The sequence below is a fragment of the Bubalus bubalis genome, chromosome 1, assembly GCF_019923935.1.
Source record: "Bubalus bubalis isolate 160015118507 breed Murrah chromosome 1, NDDB_SH_1, whole genome shotgun sequence".
Lineage (NCBI taxonomy): Eukaryota > Metazoa > Chordata > Mammalia > Artiodactyla > Bovidae > Bubalus > Bubalus bubalis.
Genome location: NC_059157.1, coordinates 197,808,674 through 197,834,080, shown reverse-complemented (window position 1 = coordinate 197,834,080; position 25,407 = coordinate 197,808,674). Strand labels below are relative to the sequence as shown.

At 47.2% G+C, this 25,407-nt stretch overlaps 1 long non-coding RNA gene across 2 annotated transcripts; it reads left to right on the top strand.

The window, feature by feature from the left end:
- Positions 1–307: 307 nt before the first annotated feature.
- LOC112587112 lies at positions 308–7,375 on the top strand. 2 transcript variants are annotated; one of them, XR_006553646.1, is made up of 3 exons: positions 308–1,674; positions 3,844–3,977; positions 6,619–7,375. It is a non-coding gene; the product is annotated as an uncharacterized LOC112587112 (long non-coding RNA). The 2 variants fall into 2 exon arrangements; XR_003111663.2 differs by having other exon boundaries at positions 3,840–3,977.
- The last annotated feature ends 18,032 nt before the right edge of the window (positions 7,376–25,407 follow it).

Sequence of the window (25,407 nt, the reverse complement as noted above, 5' to 3'; positions counted from 1 at the left end):
ATCTATTCCCTATGTTTGTTATGTTTCCCTTTCATAAATAAGCTCATTTGTTTCATATTTTAAATTTCACATATAAGTGATATCATATGATATGTGTCTTTGTGTGGCTTACTTCACTTGGTGTGATCATCTCTGCTGCTGCTGCTGCTGCTGCTGTTGCTAAGTCGCTTCAGTTGTGTCCAACTCTGTGCCACCCCATGGACTGCAGCCTACCAGGCTTCTCCATCCATGGGATTCTCCAGGCAAGAACACTGGAGTGGGTTGCCAGGCCCATCCATATTGCTGCAAGTGACATTCTTTTGTTCTTTTTTATGGCTGATTAATGTTCCATTGTATAGATATACCACATCTTCTTTATCCATTCAGCTGTCGATGGACACTTAGGTTGCTTCTGTATCTTGGCTGTTGTGGATAGCATTGCTATGAACACAGAGCTGCGTGTATCTTTTCACATCAGGATTCTGTCTAGCACATCCCTTTGATTTTGTTCTCTGAGTAGCACTCACTGTTATCAGATATTTTCTTGTGTATTTTTTAATGATTATTATCTATCTCTCACCCACAGGGGGTCAACTTCAAAAGGATGATCTTGTGTCTCTCGTTCACTGCCACATCTGGGGCCCTAAATCACTGACCTGCGTGTAACAGATGCTCAGGAAACTTGAATGACTAAATGAATAGGCAATGACATAAAATTGGCACCTCACCTTTCTATCACATAAAAAAAGATTTTATTTTTATCATGTGCAAATTAGCTGGTGATTTTACTTACTCCTCCTCACTCAAAAAATTGCACTGGCGTGATAAAAGGACAATTACATCTTCTGTTCCTCACGAAAAACCTAAGGACATCAGAGAGGACTGACATGACTCCAGCTGGATACAACACAAGTAAACCTTCATTCAGGGGTGTTTCTTAACCTGGGTCACTGTATGATATCCAGTTGGCATTTGGAAATCTTAAAACTGTGCACAGACCCATATTACAGTTCTCACAATTCCGGGCGGGCATGATTGACTCGAGGAGCTCCAGCTGACACCCTAAAATTCATTATCAAGCATTTCAGAGCCTTTGTTCATCCAGCCGTCCTGGTATGGAACAGGCACTGTGCTGAGCATGGCTGTCCAAAGACACACGAGACAGTCTGGCCTCAAGGTGACCATGGGGGGAGACTGAGATCACAATCAGCAGTATTATACCCTGTGATTCACGCAGTGATAGAGCTGGCAGCAGAACACGCTGGAAGGAAACCGAATATAATCTGCGACAGTCAGGGTGGGGAGCTGCCTGGAGGAGGCATTCTGCTCGTTGAATGTTAACGGATAGAGGAATGGAATGGGGGTAGCTGGGAGGAGAAGACAGCAAGGGGACAGGCACGGGGGAGACACGTCCTGAGTACTCAGAAAATGAGAAGCTGCTGTGGGAGCAGGAAAGAGTGGGAAGGAGGGGGTGAGCCAGGCAGGAGGACGCATCTGATGTGATGCTGCACCCCAGCCCAGAGGACCAGCTCCTTTCGTGTTCCTTCCGCCCTCCTGTCTCTGAATCCTGCCCAGGACCTAGGTGCCTGCTGTGCGAGAGCCAGGATCCAGATTCATGAAGAACAGGGGAGCATTTTTGTTACTGCTGTTCATTCCTTTGGGAAGAATTTTTTGCCTACCTTGGAGAATCTGAAGGTAAGCATTTTTTCCTTGTGCTTCTTTTTGCTTCTGGTAACAGCAAGCTTTTTAAAAATCAGCATATGTCCATTAACTTTGAAAACTGCAGCAAGGAATCCAGGAAATTTCCATTGTTTGGACAACAGGCAAGGAAGAGTAGCTTCCTCCCAGGAGCATGCAATACCCTTGTACCTACGCAGTTCATGGGGTCACAAAGAGTCAGACACAACTGAGCAACTGAACTGAACTGACCCTCCAGTTAGACATCAGGACAGAGAGACAGACAATTAGAAGAGATTAGCATTTAACACAACCGGGTTTTTTTTTTTCTGGTTTATTAGAAACCTCAGAGATCCAAATTTTGCTTTCCTCTTCCATGATGAAAATGTAAGTACTTCTTGTGGTTTTACTGCTTTGTTCATCAAAAACTTGGCTGTCAAAATAGCATCCATGTTACTGTAAAACCTGAAAGCAATTTTGGGAGAAGCACTGCAGTGGTAGATCTCCAGCTACCCTCCCAGGCTTCTCACCAAGGGACACACTAAATTCCTTTTAGCGTGAACTGCTCAGCAAGAAATCTTTTGCCCACATTTAAACCCATACCCAGAGCCCCCTGTAGTCTTCACATCTGTCTGTCCTGCTGTGCACATGCTCACACCGTGGCCGCTGACTTTGAGGCACAGCACTCCAGGAGACGGAAATTGGGGCAAGCGCTACTGAGTCACTGGGGAGAGACGGGCAGGGAGACCTCAGATGAGGGTGCTATGCCCCTGTTACTGCTGCCCCTGCAGCTTCCTGGAGCTGGGGGTCTGTGTGCAGGTCTGAGAGCAGCCAGAGAGGAAAGAATTAATGCCGGGATAGGAGCCACCAGAAAAGGCAAGATACAACTTTGCTAGATTTAGCAAATTGAAGTACAGAATCCTCAGTTAAATTTCAGAAAAAAATAAATAAATTTTAGTATAAGTATATCCCAAATGTTGCATGGGATATACTTATACTATATATATATATATATATATATATTTTTTTTTTTTTTAACTGAAATTCTAATGTAACTGGATGTCCTGCATTTAATCTGGCAACCCTTCCTGGTAGGTCTGCAGCTCACCCTCCACCTAGTGTCCCAGCCCACCCCTAGCCCTGCTGTTCTCTTCCTTCTTTCCTCCTCTTCTGGCCCGTCCTCCTCCTGTCATTCTTCTCCAGCAATACCACAGAGGATCTGACAGTAGGTCCCAAATCACTGAAGCTCATTCATCAGTGATATATTCTTTTCCCTCCATGCACATGTTTACTTCTTTGTGGCTGTCCAAAGCTTAAAGACTTTATTCCCTGCTCAAATCACCCCAAGCAACATACAAGCAAAGAGGGGAAATACAAGGACAACTGCTTTAACAATTCAAGCAGCCCCTTCTGAAGCCCTGGAGAGCATAAGTGGTCTGCACCAGGCCCCCTACTTTGACGGCACCTCCCTGGAGAAACCCCAGTTCACAGCCTCCACATCCAGTTTTTGCCACCCAAGCCCAAGCCACTCAGCAGCTTTCATCTGGGGAGCAGAGAGAAATAGAAAACACTGGGAACAGGAGGCCTAGACAAAGCACCCAGCTACTGCAGAGTGAGATCCAGGATCGTTGCAACTGCATTTATGTGAGTGTCAGCGTTCACACGTGGGGTGACAAGTGGTAGGTGGTATTGGGGATAACTTATGATCATGGAGGTTGATGATAGATACTGGTGACCTAAGCTAACAGGAAAAGTTAAATGGGTTTGGCTGTGTTGAAATACCACTGATTACATTTTGGTGAGCCTTCTGCCTTGGATGCCTAATTACCATATGGTGCCATGATACTTATGTATATCATTTTATATGCCTTAAATTAATTTTGTTAAATTAACTTTGTTATTAACTTTGTAATTTGATTAGAACAGGAGACCCAGCCTGTATTGAACTGCAGGATGGATATCTGCTGCTCTGAGAAATCCAGGGCAGCTACGGGCTGAGTCATAGTGAGAAGGCCCCCGTCCACAGCTCCCAGTAACTCTCCACTTTCTGGGTTCATGTGTACCCTGGGTCTCCTGACTTGTTTCTAACAGAAGGGATGGGGTGTCACTTCTGAGACTGGGTGGAATATGCCTGTGCCTTCTGCCCTTTTAGTTATCTCTCACCCTCTCTTGTTCTGGAAAAGCCAGTTGCCATGTCATGAGATGCCCTGCGGAGAGGCCCACACAGCAGGGACCTTGTGGAGGCCTCTGGCCAACAGCTACGGGGAACCTGAGACTTGGCAACAGCAGGGGAGTGAACTTGGTAAAGGATCCGCCCCCAGGTGAGCCTTGAGATGTAGACAGACCTGGTGGAAATTTCATACAATCTTGTGAAAAGCTCCAAGCCAAAGGCATCCTGACCACAGAAACTGAGATAATAATTTTTAGTAACAAAAATTCATTAATAATAACTGCTTCCCTGGTGGCTCAGTGCTAAAGAAACCTCATGCAATGCAGGAGATGAGGGTTCGATCCCTGAGTTGGGAAGATACCCTGAAGAAGGAGGAAATAGCTACCCACTCCAGCATTCTTGCCTGGAGAATCCCAAGGACAGAGGAGCCTAGTGGGCTACAGTCCGTGGGGTTGCAAAGAGTCAGACAAGATTTAGCAACTAAACAACAAGTTCAGTTCAGTCACTCAGTCGTGTCCGACTCTTTGCAACCCTATGAATCACAGCACGCCAGGCCTCCCTGTCCATCACCAACTCCCGGAGTTCACTCAAACTCATGTCCATCGAGTCGGTGATGCCATCCAACCATCTCATCCTCTGTCGTCCCCCTCTCCTCCTGCCCCCAATCCCTCCCAGAATCAGGGTCTTTTCCAATGAGTCAATGCTTCACATGAGGTGGCCAAAGTACTGGAGTTTCAGGCAATGGCACCCCACTCCAGTACTCTTGCCTGGAAATCCCATGGACGGAGGAACCTGGTAGACTGCAGTCCATGGGGTCGCTAAGAGTCGGAAACGACTGAGCGACTTCACTTTCTCTTTTCACTTTCATGCATTGGAGAAGGAAATGGCAACCCACTCCAGTGTTCTTGCCTGGAGAATCCCAGGGACGGGGAAGCCTGGTGGGCCGCCGTCTATGGGGTCACACCGAGTCGGACATGACTGAAGTGACTTAGCATAGCATAGCATATCATTCCTTCCAAAGAAATCCCAGGACTGATCTCCTTCAGAATGGACTGGTTGGATCTCCTTGCAGTCCAGGGACTCTCAAGAGTCTTCTCCAACACCACAGTTCAAAAGCATCAATTCTTTGGTGCTCAGCTTTCTTCACAGTCCAACTCTCACATCCATACATGACCACTGGAAAAACCATAGCCTTGACTAGACGGACCTTTGCTGGAAAAGTAATGTCTCTGCTTTTTAATATGCTATCTAGGTTGGTCATAACTTTCCTTCCAAGGAGTAAGCGTCTTTTAATTTCATGGCTGCAGTCACCATCTGCAGTGATTTTGGAGCCCCCCAAAATAAAGTCTGACACTGTTTCCACTGTTTCCCCACCTATTTCCCATGAAGTTATGGGACCAGATGCCATGATCTTAGTTTTCTGAATGTTGAGTTTTAACCCAACTTTTTCACTCTCCTCTTTCACCTTCAACTAAACAACAAAGCAAACAACAAAATAATAAATGTGGGTTGTTTTGCACCGCTCAACTCTCGGGTTATTTGCAGCAACAGGTAAAAGAATACAGTCACTCCCTGAGGACTGCACTTGTGTGGTACTTCACTGAGAGCTGAAGGTGTAACCACTCTGCAGTGCAGACCCCCCCACACACACCAACAGCTGAGGAGGCTCCAGTGTGCATGGTGATGGCGGGTGGGGGCTGGGAAGGAAGACAGACCTGGAAACGGGCAGTTTACTGCACCCACATTGCCAGGCTCTCGGGAGCTCTAGAAATGCTCCTGCATGTCACTGAACTTTATTGAAATCCTGCTGTCATAACCCTGATTCCTATTTACAAACTGAATACCCAATCGCCCATGGAGCCCGGGAACTGTTTGGCCTTTGCCTTTGATTTACATTCGTGACCAGGTTCCAGGCCACTTCTGCCTGAGACTCCCCAGATACAGACTCTTGAGGGAGGGACGCCCCCTATTCAAGGCTCTCGGTCTCTTGCCTCCAAGTCTCCTGTTGTGACCTCAGCTGTGTGATGCTGGAGGCAGCTCCTCAGAGGGTAGCCCGGCTTTGTCTGCGGCGCCGGGCCGGCCAGTTGGAGAAGACTCTTGAGACTCCCCTGGACTGCAAGGAGATCCAACCAGTCCATTCTGAAGGAGATCAGCCCTGGGATTTCTTTGGAAGGAAGGATGCTAAAGCTGAAACTCCAGTCCTTTGGCCACCTCATGCGGAGAGTTGACTCATTGGAAAAGGCTCTGATGCTGGGAGGGATTGGGGGCGGGAGGAGAAGGGGACGACAGAGGATGAGATGGCTGGATGGCATCACCGACTCGATGGACATGAATTTGGTTGAACTCCGGGAGTTGGTGACGGACAGGGAGGCCTGGCGTGCTGCAATTCATGGGGTCGCAAAGAGTCGGACACGACTGAGAGACTGAACTGAACTGAGAGGGCGCCGCAGGGCTGGAGGCAGCTCCTCAGGGTAACCCGGCTTTGTCGGCGGCGCCGCCGGGCCCACAGGGGGCGGTAGAGGGCGCCGCGGGGCTGGGGGCGGCTGCTCAGGGTAACCAGGCTGTGTTGGCAGCGCAGTGCCGGGACCGGCCAACAGGGGGCGGTAGAGGGCGCCGCGGGGCTGGGGGCGGCTGCTCAGGGTAACCCGGCTTTGTCGGCGGTGCGGTGCCGGGCCCGGCCAACAGGGGGCGGTAGAGGGCGCCGCAGGGCGGGGGCGGCGGGGCTGCTCCCTCTACTTCCCTACCCAGGGACTGAATCCGGTTTGCCGTTTCCTCGACCCTGACCCTCGCAGAGTCAGCTTCATGGGACCCCGCAGAGGCAGCAGCACCCCACCCCCCACTTGGAGACTGGAGTCCCAGCGGCCGGAACCCGTCGTCGAGTTTCTAAATTGGCATCATTTCAGTCTCTCCCTTATTTCTCGAGCACCCCCAGCCTAAGAGGCGGCTGCCTCGCAGATGCTGCCTCCGCAACCCCTTTGAGTTCTCCGGGGCCTCTGCAGTTACCTCCTCAACAAGCCTTCCGCCTACATCGTCTCTCTTGGAAAAGCAAGCCGCCGTGATTTCTGTCTCCTGCGTGGACCCTGGCGGACACGGCCCTTGGCATCCACACCTGGCCTCAGGCCTGCTCAGCGTCTCCTCTCCGGACCGGCACGCCGAACCCTCCACGGGAAGCCTGCTGTCTCCGTGCCCCAGGCTCCTGCGTCTCCTCACCCCCGGCCCAGCCCTACCCTCGGGGGAGGTGAGGACCGCAGACAGGCCAACCCCAGAGCCGGTGACAAAGAGGGCTGAGGCAGGGGGGAGTCAGCGCAGAGAGGCGGCAGCCCAGCGCTGGCAGTGCTGTGCCCGGTGTGTCCAGCCTCAGTGGGAACCACAGGGGCTGCAGAGAGCAGGGGACAACAGGCAGCAAGCGCTGACCACCCATCTGGGAGACAGTTCAGTGCAGTTCAGTCGCTCAGTCGTGTCTGACTCTTTGCGACCCCATGAACTGCAGCATGCCAAGCCTCCCTGTCCATCACCAACTCTCGGAGTCCACCCAAACCCGTGTCCACTGTGTCAGTGATGCCATCCAACCATCTCATCCTCTGTCGTCCCCTTCTCCTCCTGCCCTCAATCTTTCCCAGCATCAGGGTTTTTTCGAATGAATCAGCTCTTTGCATTAGGTGGCCAAAGTAATGGAGTTTTCAGCTTCAGCATCAGTTCTTCCAATGAACACCCGGACTGATCTCCTTTAGGATGGACTGGTTGGCTCTCCTTGCAGTCCAAGGGACTCTCAAGAGTCTTCTCCAACACCACAGTTCAAAAGCATCAATTCTTCGGCGCTCAGCTTTCTTTATAGTCCAACTCTCACATCCATACATGACCACTGGAAAAACCATAGCCTTGACTAGATGGACCTTTGTTGACAAAGTAATGTCTCTGCTTTTGAATATGCTATCTAGGTTGGTCATAACTTTTCTTCCAAGGAGTAAGCATCTTTTAATTTCATGGCTGCAGTCACCATCTGCAGTGATTTTGGAGCCCAGAAAAATAAAGTCAGACACTGTTTCCACTGTTTCTTCATCTATTTGCCATGAAGTGATGGGACCGGATGCCATGATCTTAGTTTTCTGAATGTTGAGCTTTAAGCCAAATTTTTCACTCTCTTCTTTCACTTTCATCAAGAGGCTCTGTAGTTCTTCTTTACTTTCTGCCATAAGGGTGGTGTCATCTGCATATCTGTGGTTATTGATATTTCTCCTGGCAATCTTGATTCCAGCTTGTGCTTCCTCCAGCCCAGCGTTTCTCATGATGTACTCTGCATATAAGTTTAATAAGCAGGGAGACCAGTTCAGTTCAGTTCAGTCGCTCAGTCTGTCCAACTCTTTGCAACCCCATGAATCGCAACACGTCAGGCCTTCCTGTCCATCACCAACTCCCAGAGTTCACTCACACTCACGTCCATCGAGTCAGTGATGCCATCCAGCCATCTCATCCTCTGTTGTCCCCTTCTCCTCCTGCCCCCGATCCCTCCCAGCATCAGAGTCTTTTCCAGTGAGTCAACTCTGCATGAGGTGGCCAAAGTACTGGAGTTTCAGCTTTAGGAGACAGTGGGGGACCTCAACTCGTGGGCTGCTCACTGGTTTTACCTGCTGCAGGGGCACCTCCATGGTCGGCTCTCTCCTTTCTTTAAAGGGCAGTGTTACAAACCTCCCCAATGTTTTATGATGCTTTTGTATGAGTTGGGGACCCATCCATAACGCGGTTGCTTAGGAGGGGCGGCCTGAAAGGGAAAACGCGAAACTGTTAGTCGTTCAGTCGTATCTGAATATAAACTCAAATTGAGATGTAAAACGTTCTATCTGGCAATGACTAAGGCTGATTTCAGTATTTAAACAGCTGATGCAGTGAACTGGTTACACGGGCAGTACATAATCTGAGTGCTTGAAAGGGGCAGGGGAGAGGAGCCCCACAGGAAGCCGTGTGCCCAGGCTGGGTTCTCAGGAAGCGCACACTTAGGCATAGTTCGGAGTTCACGGTGTTCACCGGAAGTCAGCCCCTGGGAGGGAAAGGAGAAACAGGATGGCGGAGGAAGAAACTGTCCTGTGACGCAGACCCGCCAGAACCTCAGCCAGGTCTGGAGTGTTGCCCACCAGAGTGTCCGGCCTTGAGTCAGAATGGCTGGGTGCTTAATACCCAGCCCGTTGGTCCCAGGATGTGGGCTGGTGGGGAAGGGCGTGACCACCAGCAGGGCTGACCCTGCAGGGGCTGATGGCTGGAGGCGGGCTGCCCGCTGCGCCCCTGCAGCCGGGCAGCGGGTCCCTCTTTGAAGGGGAACTGAGCCTCTCTGTCGCCCACCGTACAGTCGCCAGAGCCCGGGGGCGGAGGATCCCTGATGGAGGCTGGACCCACACTAGGTCTGAACAGGGGTGCTGGAGCCGGGCTCCTGACGGGGATTCGGCAGGAAACAAACACCTGGCCTTGCCCTCCCTTCTGTTTACAATGTCTGACTAGTGACTGCAGCCATGAGATTAAAAGACGCTCGCTCCTTGGAAGAAAAGCTCTGACCAACCTAGACAGCACATGAAAAAGCAAGGACATTACTTTACTGAGAGGGTCCATATAGTCAAAGTTACGGTTTTTCCAGTGGTCATGTATGGATGTGAGAGTTGGACTATAAAGAAAGCTGAGCACTGAAGAATGGATGCTTTTGAACTGTGGTGTTGGAGAAGACTCTGGAGAGTCCCTTGGACTGCAAGGAGATCCAACCAGTCCATCCCAAAGGAGATCAGTCCTGAATATTCATTGGCAGGACTGACGCTGAAGCTGAAACTCCAATACTTTGGCCATCTGATGTGAAGAACCAATTCAGTGGAAAAGACCCTGATGCTGGGAAAGACTGAATGCAGGAGGAGAAGGGGACGACAGATGGATGGGTGGCATCACCGACTCAATGGCCATGAGTTTGAGCAAGCTCCGGGAGTTGGTGATGGATGGGAAGGCCTGCCTGGCATGCTGGAGTCCATGGGGTCACAAAGAGTCAGACACAACTGAGCAACTGAACTGACCGAGTGGCTCCTAAAGGTCAGACCTGGTCAGAAATAACCACGGGAGCTGGAGAAATCCAGCCTGCAGCTGTGAGTGCCTTGAGCTGAGTCAGGGAAGGGAAAGGACCCTGCAAGCAAACAGAGCCAGGAAATCCTCTCAGCAACTCTCCTGACTTTCTTTCCAGAGCATCAAGGCTTAGAACCAGGGCTTACTGACTGCCAGCCACCAACGCCCCAGCCTGTGTGCTCCCCGTCGGGTCAGGCCACCTTGACTCACTGAGAAAAGCTCCTTCAGGAATGAAAGCCTCAGCTCCTCAGCTGCCGGGAGTGCTGGTGACCCCTTAGGGGATGGTGATCACTGAGAGCCATTGTGCCCAAGGGCATACCCCTTTCTGTGGTTCGTGCGTGTGTGCCAAGTCACCTCAGTCTGTCCAACTCTGCAACCCTGTGAACTGTAGCCCACCAGGCTCTTCTGTCCATGGAATTCTCTAAGAATACTGGAGTGGGTTGCCATGCCCTCCTCCAGAGGATCTTCCCAACCCAGGGATTGAACTCACATCTCTTATATCTCCTGCATTGGCAGGGGGGTTCTTTACCACTAGCACCCCTTGGGAAGCCCAAGCTGACAGGGGTGAGGAGTCTGCCATCTGGCCAATTATTTACAGTGTTAAACTGTGTGTCTCCACCCACTCAAGAGCAGGGAGTTTGGTTTTGTTCATAGCTGTATGTACACAGTGCCGTGTTAACACACAGTGTGAATTCAGATAAATTTGTTAATGAATTCATTCACTGAGCGCTAAGCCTATGCCAGGCACTGAGGACATAACCCAGAGGAGCCTATGGTGCGTTCCTAGGACAGACTCCTCTCCCACATCCTCTGCTGTAACTCTTCCCTGAAGTATCCAGATAATAGTATCTCACGCATATATCCTGAGTTTTCCAGGTGCTAAAAGCCACCACCAAATGGAAGAAATTAAGCTTGATGATCAAGAAACTGCTTGATGATCATGAGCACGTAGCCCTCAGACCTACTGATGCCTCAAGATTGATAATGTTAACCCAACAGCCCTGTTACCACACCATCATCCAATCAGAGAGCTGTGCATGAGCTGATCGCAGGCCCTGGGAGGCCCCTCCGTTTCCTGGATTTTAAAAATGCTTCGCTGAAACCCTTTGAGGAGTTTGGGTTTGCGAGGACAATCTACCCATTCTCCTTGCTTGGCCCTGCAATAAACATTTCTCTGCTCCAAGCTCCAGTGTTTGGTATTTCAGTTTGTTTGGCCTCACTGTGCGTCAGGCACATGAACTTGTGTTTAGTCGCAATGATGCTTTCGGAAATTCTGATCTACTGGGGAAATTAGACCAGTAGAAAAATAATGGTAACACAGTGCAGCAAGTGGTCAAGTGACGTGAGCTGCTTGCTCTGCCGGGGCAGAGCTTCATTGAGAAGGAGATAAGGGACTGCTCCCCAGGGAGGAGCCAGGCAGAGAGGCCCGGCACTGGGTGAACCCCAGGATGACCTGAGCAGGCAGGCCGGTGATCGTAGAGGTCTCTAGGACATCAGGGTCAGGAGAACAACAAGACGGGGGAGGCCAGGCAAGCCCTAAGATCCCGCACCACCACTTCCGGAAACTTGTTGTCAGAACGCGAGCATGAATGTGCCAAGTCTCACACAGGAGGCAGATCACTGCCACGTCAGGTCTGCCACGTCGGGTACAGTGGCAGGAAACAAGGAGTAATGTCCATGTCGATCAAGAGGGAGACAGCCGAGTAAATAAAGCAACTTCCGTACTTTGGAACTGCAGCTTTCAGAGGGAGTTGCGTCGTTGGAAAGACTGTACATAATACATTAGAGGGGAAGGGAGATTATATACTGATACCCATTTCATTCAAGTATGTGCACACATTGTTTATATAAACAGAAAAAGTCATCTGGAAGGAAGCATACAGTTGGGACTGTAGAAGTGAAACAGACAAGGGGAGGCTATCACTTTGCGGTATTATATGAATCTGTTAAAACCAGCATGGATTAACTTTTAAATCAAGGGGGAAAATATATAAAAGAAAGTCCAGGGAGCTTGTGGTCACTGGGCATCAGGGACAAGCTGAAGGTGCACAAGATCAGGTCAGGATAATTGATCAAAACAGGTCACAGGAGTTAAAGCAAACGAGAGTCAGAAATCAGGGAGGTGAGCTAGTTCAGGAGCAGGACAGGGCGGTGGGGAGGGGCAGAGACCCAGGAGACCTGCGTCCAGGAGACGCACTGCTGACCTCTGCAGGGACCCGCTTCCTGCAGCCTCACGTATGCAGTAGGCCTCGGAGGGTGAGGGTGTTCTCAAAAGGAGGGCCAAGCCTTCTAGCTCTCTCTAAGCCAGCCCCTGCTCCATCCACCCCGAGGAAAGAGAAGATGGACGGCTTCTGCTGTTTCTCACCAGCTCCTTACACCAAAAAAAAAGGCCTTTCTATTTTGCTCCTTGCAGGACCCCTCAGAGCCTTATTTTTTTTTTAAAGTATTTATGTATTTAGGCTGCACTGGGTCTTAGGTGAAATACACAGAATCTTCGATCTTCGTTGCAGTGTGTGGGATCTTTTTTAGTTGCAGCGTACAGATCTCCAGTTGCAGCATATGGAGTCTAGTCCCCTGACCAGGGATCAAACCCCGGCCCCCTACATTGGGAGTGTGGAGTCTTCGCCACTGGACCACCAGGGAAGTCCTGTCTTAGAGCCTTTAGCAAGCTTATTGTTTGCCTTGTGAGTGTCTAAGGCATGCCACGTGCAGTATTTCCAAAAAGGATCTAACAGGGCACTCCTGCGTTAGGTGATAGATTTTACTTACCGCCAAGTTTTCATTACATGAGTATTATGTGGGTGCTTTCTCCTTGTCAACAACCCCAGGCCATCTTCCTGGAGGGAAAGGCCACGTGGAAAGGGAGGGCCTGTGGGAGAAGCCACGTGCCAAAGGCCTGTGGTGCCCAGCCTGAGAGTCGGGCCCTCCTAACCCTGCAGCCCAGCCCAGCGAGTGCAGCCCCCAAAAGAGCCAGCTGGTTCTAGTGGGACAGAGACCCAGAGAATCACGAGTTTTGTGTCAAGCCACTAAGTTTTGGGGTGATGTGTTATGCAGCCGCAGATAACTAATACTCGCCTATCCTATCCCCAGTGTCAATCTGCTCCACTTGCAAGGGAAAAAACCTCAAAATTTGTTCATATCATTACTTTGTTTTTAATAGTGCCATCAACTATCTTTTTTTTTTTTTTTTTTGCAATCCCTTTTAGCTTTTTGAGTAGTTTCTGAGCTTTATAAACATAGATCCACACTCCATGTATTGTAGTGAGAATGGAATTGTGGAAAACTCACCCAGTGAAATATCATTACAGCATGAAGTAAACGTTGCCACACACAATACCCAGGAAGGACGAAGCTTTGAGGCACGGTTATTGTATTGAAAACATCACCTTGCAGAAAACTAAAATACAGATCATTCATCTTTTTATATGGTTCTTGGCCATTTCTTCTTCAGTTTCTGCTACATTTCTTTTATCCATTTTTCTCTGGGATTGTCTTTTTCTTCTTAATTTGTTGGAATTCTTTATAAATTTTAATAAGTGTCCCCCAAGATTGGAATACTAGAAATTACTCGAATCTTGAGAAACATTTCTAAGGATAGAGTTTAAAATGACCAAACCAAACCAACCAATTAAAAAACACTCTGGAAGATATTGGAAAAAAGAACAAATAAAATTAACGTGTTACACAGCCTCTTTAACTTCTTAGCTGAAAATCCCAAGGCTCAGAGACCCAGTAGAAATTTGCCAGGAAGAGGCTATTTACATAAATCCACAATGTACAGAGGTTCTATTTCATATTTTCTTTCTACCAAAAGGAAATGCATCATTAAACTTGAGATATGACCCCCTTTTAAACTATTTGCTGGATAGACCAATGAATTACTGTTCTTTCCAGTAGTGAATTTATATAGCACTAAGGAAAGATAAACTCCTTTAACCCCTGTAGAGTCACATTTCTTTCGCTTAGGTCACTTGATAGGGCCATTATAGACTCAGATGACGCGAGGGACTCTGTTTAATATCTGGCAATTTTCTTGTGCCTCTTCACTTATTAAAAGAATGTATCCATTAGCAGTCATTAGTACATTCTGTCAAGATGGGAGCTAAATTCTCCTTAACAGCTTAAGAGAATGCTTTTTCAAGAGAAATAATGGACTTAATTGCTCAGTGAAATAGTTATTGCTTTCTTTGTCATAACCTCTCCCTCCTCCCCGCAGTGGAATCAGATACTGCTTACCCCGGTCAAAGATCCAGGCCGTTTCCTCGCTACCCTGTGAGTCAGCCCTTGCTCCAGCCTATGGCCTCTCTGGTGGCAGGCCACTGTCCCCAGGAATAAGCCGAGTTCCTCACCCATCACAGGGAGGGGCCAAGGCCTGGAGAAAGAGGAATAAGGCACTCACTGAGCAAGCAGCTTCGTTTGGAGGGACTGTGTTTTAGCAACAAGCCACATAACATGTTAGAGAAATGATCACCCGTCCTGGGACTCCACGCTGACATTAATCTCCTTTTTGACCTTTCATTTGAAACATATGCTCTGTGGAAAATGTGGTTCACAGGAGGGAGCTTGTAGGAGTGTGTGTGTGTGTGATTAAAAAGAGTTTTCTGTGTCGCTTATTTATATGAAACCTTAAAGTTTATATAGTGAAAAGCTTCTACCTCTTAAATACGGTATCTCTCTCCAGGCTTTGTCTTATTCTTACTCCTTTCCTCACAGGTCAGTCCACCCTCAGGGACATTTATAATTGGCACCCACATCAGCTGAAACATCTTTAGGTGCAAATAATAAAATACTAACTCACAGAGACAAGAGACATTTAATAAACGTAAGTGTCACAAGAAGTCTGCTGCTGCTGCTGCTTCTAAGTCGCTTCAGTCGTGTCCGACTCTGTGCGACCCCATAGACAGCAGCCCACCAGGCTCCCCCGTCCCTGGGATTCTCCAGGCAAGCACAAGAGGTCTAGATGTTGGCAAACAGATCTGCTGCACTTTGTCCAGCAGATCAACAAGGGCACCAGCGCCCGAAGTTCTTCCTGTCTGTCTGCTTTTCACCCTCAGTGTCAGCCACACCCTTCAAAGTGCTGCTCCAACAGTTTCCATTCTCTCCTGGGAGGTCACTGTCAGGAAGGAAGGAGGTGAGTGCAGAACAGCCCTTCTCCTCATGGAGAAAATCCTTCCCAGGAATCCACGAGTCTCACGGGCTAGAGCTGGATCATGTGGCTCACCCCTGGGCCAATCAGAGGCAAGTGAGGCACCACATCTGGACTCAGGCCGATCATGATTTTTCCTCTCTCTCTGGGCCCTGGCAACCCAAACACAGGCGGCATTCTACTCAGAAAGATGGAGGAAGAGCTGTTGAGGGGGAGACAGCTCCCAGATCCTTATTTCCAGCCCTGACAGTTCTGTCATCTGATTACACCTTTCCAACTGTCTGGACTACCTACCTCAATGTTCTGTTGCCTCAAACACAGTCTGTCAGGGGGAAATTCCTTTTCCCGTCTAATAGGTGGCTCCTTTTTCTGCATTTCTCAACTTTTCCAGTGGTAGTTTCATCCATCCATCCACCATGGAGGTTGCAACCCTGAGAGTCATGTATTTTTTTAACTTTTTTTGTTTTAAGAGCTGAAGTTCCAATACTTTGGCCACCTGATGCTAAGGGTCAACTCACTGGAAAAGATCCTGATGCGGGAAAAGACTGAAGGCAAAAGGAGAAGGGGATGGCAGAGGGTGAGATGGCTAGAGAGCATCACTGACTTGATGGACACGAATTTGAGCAAACTCTGGGAGATAATGAAGGACAGAGGAGCCTGGTGTGCTGCAGTCTGTGGGTTTGCAGGGTCAGACATGACTTAGCAACTAAACGACAACAGCTTATTTATTTATTTGGCTCTGCTGCTTGGCATGTGGAATATTAGTTTCCCCAACCAGGGACTGAACCCATGCCCCCTGCAGGACTGCCAGGGAAGTCCCCAGCATCATTTTTGACGCCCTTTCAGTCTGGACTGCCTTATCCAGTTGGTCTCCAGAGCAGTAGAACCTTCATCCCATGCTGGCTCACCACCCCCACCATCTCCACCACCTGTCAGTCACCTGTCCCGGATGTGCATGGACTACTTCATTTCACCCGCAATGGGCGCCAGCCTCCAGGGCCATGTGCTCTGCAAGCAGACCCACCTTCCTAAAAAAAAGCCTGCAGCCCTCATCCCTCCTGGTCTAGAATGAGGCTCCCATGTTCCTACAGGAGGAAAACCCATAGTACTTAGTTTAGGTATTAAGATCTTCTAAACACTATCTTTTAAAAAGGATTCCCCATTATTTTCTGCTCCAGCCACACTAGTTGAGTCATTGTTCCCTGAAGTATGTTTTAATGCCTTCCCATGACGACACATTTGTCCACATCATTCGCCGAGATAAGACCTTTCTGCTTTCTCTCTCCTTTCTGAATCCTACCTGGTCAACTCCTGTCTCACTGCTGAAATCTCCTTAAAATATCCTAGGCTTCGGTGAACGTTTTCTCCTCTGAAATCCTACCTGCTAGTGGAAATATGAGTCAATTTTTAAAAAGAAATTTCAGGATTAAATAATTAGGCAAGAATAATTCTCTTATGGCCATATTACAGTGCTTTGTAATATGCCATAATAATGCTTACATGGTAAATAATGATACAATACCCATTGTTCAATATTGAAGAAATTTTTAAAAAATATTCCATTCTGATTATTAAACTTCAGAAAGTTTGGAATCTTTTCAAAAGATTAAAGTATTAGTACTATAAAACAAGACTGCATCAGATTCTTCAAAAAGCTGCCAGTGAATCTATGCAATTTGATGTCATCTATCAGTGGAAAGACCATTCATTCATTCATTCACAGTCAGAAGATTGCAATTTTATTGCCTGACAACTGTCACCAGAATTCTTGGCAGGAGAACTCTCTATATTTAGGAGAATATCTTGACAAATTGCTTGAGGATAGAGAGTGAGATTCAGAAAGAATCTGACGACACTGTGTGTATCCGACACCATGCTCATGTCCAGGGAAGTGGAGGATTTAGCCTCCTCACCATTTCCTCAAAAAGAAATGCCAAGCCATTTAAAGAAAAATGACAACGTTATCAAGACAGAGCATTATGTAGAAAATCAGAAGACACACAGAACTCTTTTCTGTTCACATATTTTACAAGAACTATAGCAAAAGAGCAGAGGCCTTGAAATTGCTCCCAAACTTAGGTGAAGTGGCCCTGATACTAAGTCACCCATAGAGCTTCTCTGAAGCAGTTTGTGCAAATGTAGCTTTTGGTGGATATCTAGGATTTTTCTATTTATTCTGGCTGTGCCACTTAAAGCTTTGTCAAAACTCTCTGAACTTATTTCTTCATTTGGGAACTAGAAGAGGGAAGCCAACACTACACCCAAGCCTGTCTGTATTTTATTTTCTAGATGCACATATACATTTATGTTTCTTTTCCGTGACTGAGTTCTCACTTTTCAATTCACATTTCTTTGGTAACATTGTCTACATTTGTAGTGATGCTTTTGGTTGCAAGTAAAAGAAAACTGCTTTTCAATCAGCTTATACCCTAAAGGAGACTGATGTGTTCATGTAGCTGAAACAGTCCAGATGCTGGGTAGCCATCAGGTCTGGTTCCACAAGTCCCCCAATCTGCTTCTCTATGATTTCCTTGTCCCCTGCCTCTTTTGTGGGCTGATTGCACACTCAGGCTGACAGCAAGGTGACTGGTGCATTTCCTGACCTTGCTGCCTGGCCACAACAACGTCCATTAGAAGAATCATCTCATCCAGCACCACTCTTAAGATCAGAAACCCTCCTGACCAGAAACCCCTACCAAACCTTCCATTTCATCTCACTGGTCAGAATTTGGTCACATGACCACTTTTAAACCAATCTCCTTGGCCTGAGGAATGCCACATGCTGATTATCTAAGATCTAGATTCTGAAACTAATCTCTGGGGCAAGGGGGCTGGATTACCCATGGACCAATCAAAGCCCCGTGCAACTGCACGTGGAGTTCGCTTCTGTAAACCTCGGGCAGGAGGGGGGTGGGGGGCAGAGTATCTTTGAGCAAAAAAAAAACAAGGGTGCTTCCAGAACGAGGCGAGAGGAAACGGACGCTGAATCGGCATCTTCAAAGTTTGTTCTGTACAAAACTGTAGAATACCCACTTCAGCCTGGGGATCTGAACCGGATACGGCGGCGTCTGGTAACCAAAGGCCCTAATGTTCACAGAGTTCAAGTCTGCTAGATCTTTATCTAACAAAGTCTAAAAATTTCCACAAGGAAATGAGAAACATGTAAATAATTACAGCTCTGTGGGTGACTGTACAGCAGCATACGTGAAACCAATTGTTTCCACTCCATATGGGAAACTAATCAGCTTAATTACATGGCAAAAAAATTTCTCAAGAACCAAAACTGCCCCAGTGTTTCATCAGAGGCAAATAATAGAAGCTGAAAAATACACTTTCTTCAAACAGAAAAAATAGGTAAAATCTTGGAAAGGATCTATCAGTAGTGAAATGGTCTTTAATTGCTTTCTTTTAAAGGAGCTAGTAAATACACTCTTTTCAGATAGAAAAATAGATGAAATGTTGTAAAAAAAAATCAGAGACTGCAGTTTTTAATTGCTAATCATTAATATCCATTTTTATTCCTCCACCAAGCTTACATTCAGAATTTTCTTAATGCTTTCAAAAGACTGTCAGTTCTGTGGCAGTGGTGGGCAGTCTGTGAATCCCTTCCTGCTTTAAGCTCAAATTGACTTAGAAGTACAGTTGACCCATTCTTCCAACAAAACAGCTATTGAGGGCCTCTGAGGTACCAGGCTGCCCTGTGCCCGTCGCATCATCACGTGGTCAGCCAGCTGCCTCCCTCCCCTTTCAGAGGAAGGGGGCTCCTTGGAAGCCATCTTCCGATGTCCCCTGTGACATTAGGCCTTCTTTTGAGCTGCCTTGACCCTTCCTCTGATATCTGTTCAGATGGGTCACTGACTTACTGGGTTCCCCCTGCCAAGAAAGAGCTGCATAGAGTGCGATGTGGGAAGGGAAGACAGAAATCACTAACAGAGCTCTCACTCCAGAGACCCTGGCAGCCTTCCTGGAGATGGAGCTCCACCAGGAAAGAAAGCAGGACACACACAGATCAGAGAGCTGGAAACCTGAGACCCAGAGGATAGGCAGGACAGGAGGGAAATGCGTCTTTCAATCCCAGGTTAACTCGAAATGCATCTGGGATGAGAACAGCTCCTACTGCTAAGTCGCTTCAGTCGTGTCTGACTCTGTGCGACCCCATAGATGGCAGCCCACCAGGCTCTGCCGTCCCTGGGATTCTCCAGGCAAGAACACTGGAGTGGGTTGCCACTTCCTTCTCCAATGCATGAAAGGGAAAAGGGAAAGTGAAGTTGCTCAGTCGTGTCCGACTCTTCGCGACCCCATGGACTGCAGCCCACCAGGCTCCTCCGTCCCTGGGATTCTCCAGGCAAGAGTACTGGAGAAGGGAGCCTGCACCAATAGAGAGCAATGGGAATGAATGAGGGGAGTAAAGGCTACACTGTCGAAGGCTCTGGAAATTAGAGACAGAAGTAGGCCTGGTGAGCAAAGGAAAGGGCAAATAGCCTGCGTCTCAAAAGCAGGGGTGTGATGTATATACATGTGTGATTGTGTGTGTGTTGTGCCTATTACTGTATCTGTGTGTGTGTGTAAGAATGAAGTTACACTCAGTGCTCTGTGTGGTCTAAGTAGGAAGCAAATCCCAAAAAAGAGATGGTGGTGGTGGTGTAGTTGCTAAATTGTGTCTGACTCTTGCAACCCCGTGGACTGTAGCCCTTCAGGCTCCTCTGTCCATGGGATTCTCCAGGCAAGAATACTGGAGTGGGAGCCATTTCCTTCTCCAGGGGATCTTCCCAACCCAGGGATCGAACCCAGGTCTCCTGCATTGCAGGCGGATTCATTACCAACTGAGCTACAAGGGAAGCCGCCCACAAAGAAAAGGGGGGGTGGATATATGTAAACATAAAGCTGATTCACTTTACTGTACAGCAGAAAGTAACACAACATTGTAAAACAACTATACTGCGAGAAAAATTAAAAGCAGAATGAAGTTCCAAAGCTCACCCCCTAACAGAGACAAGATCGACAGGATCTGACCACATGTGCCTCTGCAGAAAATTGGAAATGGTCCACATGGGTTTTCCACCCAAGGTTTTCCCATCCTTTTGGACATAAAGTCCTCTATTCTGATGGCAAAAATAACTAGCCACCTGCCCTCTTCTGCTGTTTATCAATATCTGCGGATTGGGAACTTAGGTGATACCCGCAAAGCCCCTGCTGTGCTCACATGCCTTTATGGAGCTAAGGTAAGAGAGAGCTTCTTAGACGGACCTCTTCGGCAATGGTGCTCCTTCTCAGGGTGGGCTCAGCCCCAGAGCAGGACAGATGGCCCGTGGAAGAGAGCTGGGGCTGGTGCTCAGTCCTCGGGTGAGTCCCTCAGGTGGGCACCTTGGCAAGAGGAGAGCGGATGCCCCTATGCCGAGGCCCCGAGGACCAAAAGGCGCTGAGGGCTCAGGAAGACTTCATCATGAGACCGTGTTTGGGTCACAACACCAGCGTTCAGGTGCATCTGAAAAATAGTCATCCTGAGCTTCACAGACAAAGTTTTGGGCACTGAAAAGGATTCGGATACTTCTTGCCATGACTGCCCCTCCCCAAGGCTCTGCGGTCCACAGCAGGGGGTTCAGACCACCCCAACTTCTGTCTAAGGGCCACCAGGAGCATTAATCAGGGGGGGCACCCCACACTCAGTTCACAGCTGCAGACCAAGAGGGCGAACCGGAGCGAGAAGGAAGGCGGACTTAGCACTTTGCCCCAGCAAACAGATCACAGGACTTCGTGCTAAATGAATCCCTTCACATTTTGTTCACACATTTTTGTGTGTCTGTGGAAAACATGCCAACACATGAATAATCTTAACATAAAATTCTGAGTTATTAATATCCTTTAACTATAGCCATGAGTTAATTTATTCACTCAAGCATTCCAGCATAACCAAAATGTACCACTTTAAAACCTACTCGGAGGTATTGTTTTCCGCCCAAAGGGCACAGATTCCACTGCAACTTTGTCCCATCACTCCCACATCCAGCCAGACCCTGAGGTCAAGGAAATAGGAAAATAAGCCTTGATATCTGTTACCTGTTCTCTTGAGCCTTCACGATACTTTGTCACAAGGCCTTTTATACTGTATAAGGTATTCATTTTAAGGCTTTTATTAAACCACAAATCATAAACCGCAGAATAATTTTTGAGATTTGAGGAAGTTTTGTTTTCACAATAAACTTACGAGTTAACAGAGCGAGTATTATATCTTTGCCTGCTGAATAGATTGAGGATAGAGGGACAGAGATGATACTCTCAAAGTATTAGGGGAACGAATCCATGAAAAGGTACCTCCGCTGCATGAAGCCGCTTTATACAGGGCGAGTCTCATTCACAAGTACCGGAGTTTTCACCTTTTTAGTTGAAGATGGCCTCCTGTGGCGTCCAGTAGACTTTACCTCACACCCGTCCTATACGTAACAGTTTGCACCTGCTAACCCCCGACTCCCCAGCCATCGCTCCCCACCCCCTCCCCATGGCAACCGCCAGAATGTGCTCTGTGTCTGTGAGTCTGTTCCTGCCTCAAGCAACAGTCCCCTTGTGTCATATTTTAGATTCCCCATATGAGTAATATCATATGATATTTGTCTTTCTATGACTTACTTCGCATAGTATGATGATAAAGAATGAAGTAATGCCACTGCAGCTGATTTCCAGCTCTGAATGCAGAGTTGGGAAGAGATGTATCAATAGCACAAAATTATTGGTGTTTGTACCATAAAACGTAGTAAAATAACTGGGAAGTGAAGAATTTTGAGCTTTTGTTGAAACTGTTTTTGAATATAATTTATTTAATTGTGAGTGTATATAATTTGATTTTTAATAATTTGTTGTTGTTCAGTCACTAGGTCGTGTCTGATTCTTTGTGCCCCCATGGACGGCAGCACACCAGGCTTCCTTGTCCTTCACCATCTCCCAGAGTTTGCTCAAACTCATGTCCATTGAGTCGGTGATGCCATCCAACCATCTCATCCTCTATTGTCTCCTTCTCCTCCTGCCTTCAATCTTTCCCAGCATCAGGGTCTTTTCCAGTGAGTCAGTTCTTTGCCAAAAGAACTGGCCATCAGGTGGCCAAAGTATTGGAGCTTCAGCTTTAGTATCAGTCCTTCCAATGGTTGATTTCCTTTAGGATTGACTGGCTTGATCTCCTTGTAGTCCAAGGGACTCTCAAGAGTCTTTTCAGCACCACAGTTCAAAAGCATCAATTCTTTGGTGCTTCACCTTCTTCATGGTCCAACTCTCACAACCATGACTACTGGAAAAACCATAGCTTTGACATACCTTTGTTGGCAAAGTAATGTCTTTGCTCTTTAATATGCTGTCTAGGCTGGTCAAAGCTTTTCTTCCAAGGAGCAAGCATCTTTTTAATTTCATGGCTGCAGTCACCATCTGCAGTGATTTTGGAGCCCAAAATAATAGTCTGTCACTGTTTCCTTTTTTTCCCCAACTATTTGCCATGAAGTGATAGGACTGGCTGCCATGATCTTAGTTTTCTGAATGTTGAGTTTTAAGCCAGATTATTCATTTTCCTCTTTCACTTTCATCAAAAGGCTCTTTAGCTTCTCTTCACTTTCTGCCATTAAAGTGGTATCATCTACATATCTGAGGTTGTTGATATTTCTCCCAGAACTCTTGATTCCAGCTTGTGATTCATCCAGCCTGGCAATCTGCAGGATGTAATCTGCATGTAAGTTAAATAACCAGGGAGACAACATAGAAGTCTTTACATACTCTTTTCCCAACTTGGAACCAGTCTGTTGCTCCATGTCCAGTTCTAACTGTTGCTTCTTGACCTACATACAGGTTTCTCAGGAGGCAGATAAGGTGGTCTGGAAAATTCTCTTTAAGAATCTTCCACAATTTATTGTGATCCATACAGTCAAAGGTGTTAGCATAGTCAATGAAACAGAAGTAGATGTGTTTCTGGAATTCTCTTGCTTTTCTATGATCCAGTGGATGTTGGCAATTTGATCTCTGGTTCCACTGCCTGAAGTCCAGTGCCCACTCTGGACTTCAATGATGTGAAATAAATTGCTCTTGTTATTTTGAGTAAGCCCGTTTGACTCTGTTTTCTGTGACTTTCATTGGAAAGAGTTCTGTCTAAAAGGTCAAACAAAAGTCCCTATAGAGACTCAGCAGCACACCTAGAAACCAGGCCTGTTTTTACTAACATCTAGTATTTAACTCAGAGAAGGCAATGGCACCCCACTCCAGAACTCTTGCCTGAAAAATCCCATGGACGGAGGAGCCTGGTAGGCTGCAGTCCATGAGGTCGTTAAGAGTCGGGAACGACTGAGCAACTTCACTTTCACTTTCCTCTGCCTTTTATAAATCCAGCTTGAACATCTGGAAGTTCTCAGTTCACGTACTGTTGAAGCCTAGCTTGAAGGATTTTGAGCATTACCTTGCTAACATGTGAAATGAGTGCAACTGTGCAGTAGTTTGAACTTTCTTTGACATTGGCCTTCTTTGGGATTGGAATGAAAACCGACCTTTTCCAGTCCTGTGGCCACTGCTGAGTTTTCCAAATTTGCTGGCATATTGAATGCATCTTTTAGGTTTTAAAATATATCACCTGGAATTCCATCACCTCCACTAGCTTTGTTCGTAGTGATGCTTTCTAAGACCCACTTGACTTCACACTCCAGGATGTCTGGTTCTGGGTCTATGACACTATTGTAGTTATCTGGGCCATTAAGACCTTTTTTTGTACAATTCTTCTGTGTATTCTTGTCACCTCTTTTTAATCTCTTCTGCTTCTGTTAGGAACTTACTAATTCTGTCCTTTATTATACCCATATTTGCATTAAATGTTCCCTCTTATCTCTTACTTTGAAGAGAGATCTCTGGTCTTTCCCATTCTATTGTTTTCCTCTATTTCTTTGCATTGTTCACTTAAGAAGTCTCAGTTCACCGGGTTTACCAAATTCCTGAAAATGTAACAACTGTCTGTCACCAATCTGTGGGAACCAACACTGCGTGTCACTGACCCAAGCTCTCCTTTCAAGTTCTTTGAAATTTAAAACAAAATAAAATATTATCCCCTACCCAGGGCACATAACTAGTTGTAGGCCTTAATAGCCCTCTCACAAACCAACACACACCTTTTGAGAATTTTTAGATTGTGCAGGTGAAGACATAGCCATCTGTGGCTAAACTCAAAGTCCTTGAGCCAGTGGGACAAGGATTGTTGATACAGTTAAGGTATAAGGCAGCTGAACATTGTTCATACAAACTTCCTGAAGCACAGAACAAAGAAAATCCATCCTCCTGTTGCAGAGAAAGGGAGTATTTTTTGGTCTGGATTATTCAGCTTGGCTATTGACCAAATTCAACCAAATAATTACACAAGTCTTTATTTTATTATTATTATTATTTTTTGGCTAGTCCTACATTGGCCAAAGTTTTAGCCTTGGGACATGAAATACTGGCACTGGGAAGGACAGTAAACAGTCAAGCTCAGCTCATCATTTTACAGGTGAGGAAACTGAGCAGGCCCAAGACTAGACTAAGGCAAAGTAGACAGGAGGCTGCAGAATTTAAGGAGGCACGTATTCTAAGTATGGGGTAAGTACACTCAGCCCTGAGCAACCTCCTTAAATGTTGTGCCCTAACACCTAGCTTGCCTCACCCTTGATCTGGTCCAGAAACTGATGCCCAGAAAGGCCTAGTTCACCTGCCTAGTTGGAATCAGAGCTGGAACTAACACAGATCCTATAACCCCTGATCTGGCACCTGCCCCCATACAGCAGGTTGCCTCCAGATTTGTCTGCCCTTCCGAGAAAAGACCCTCAAAGCTAAGCAGGAAGTTTTCTGCACAGCTGGGCCAGTGGTTCTCAGTCTTGGTGGCAAACTAGATTTCCTGAGGGACTTTTAAACATTCTGATTCCTGGGTATCCATCTCTGAGACTTTATTTTATTTTATTGGCCATGCCACATATCACATGAGATCTCAGTTCCTGAACCAGGGGTCAAACCCATGCCCCTGCATTGGAAGTACAGAGTCTTAACCACTGGACCACCAAGGAAGTCCCATGTCTGAGATTTTAAATCAACTGTTCAGGAATGAGTCCTGGAAACATTTTTGCTTATTTACTTTTAAAGCTCCTCTATAATTATTATTGGAGAAGGCAATGGCACCCCACTCCAGTACTCTTGCCTAGAAAACCCCGTGGACAGAGGAGCCTGGTGGGCTGCAGTCCATGGGGTCGCTAAGAGTCGGACATGACTGAGCAACTTCACTGTCCCTTTTCACTTTCATGCATTGGAGAAGGAAATGGCAACCCACTCCAGTGTTCTTGCCTGGAGAATCCCAGGGACGGGG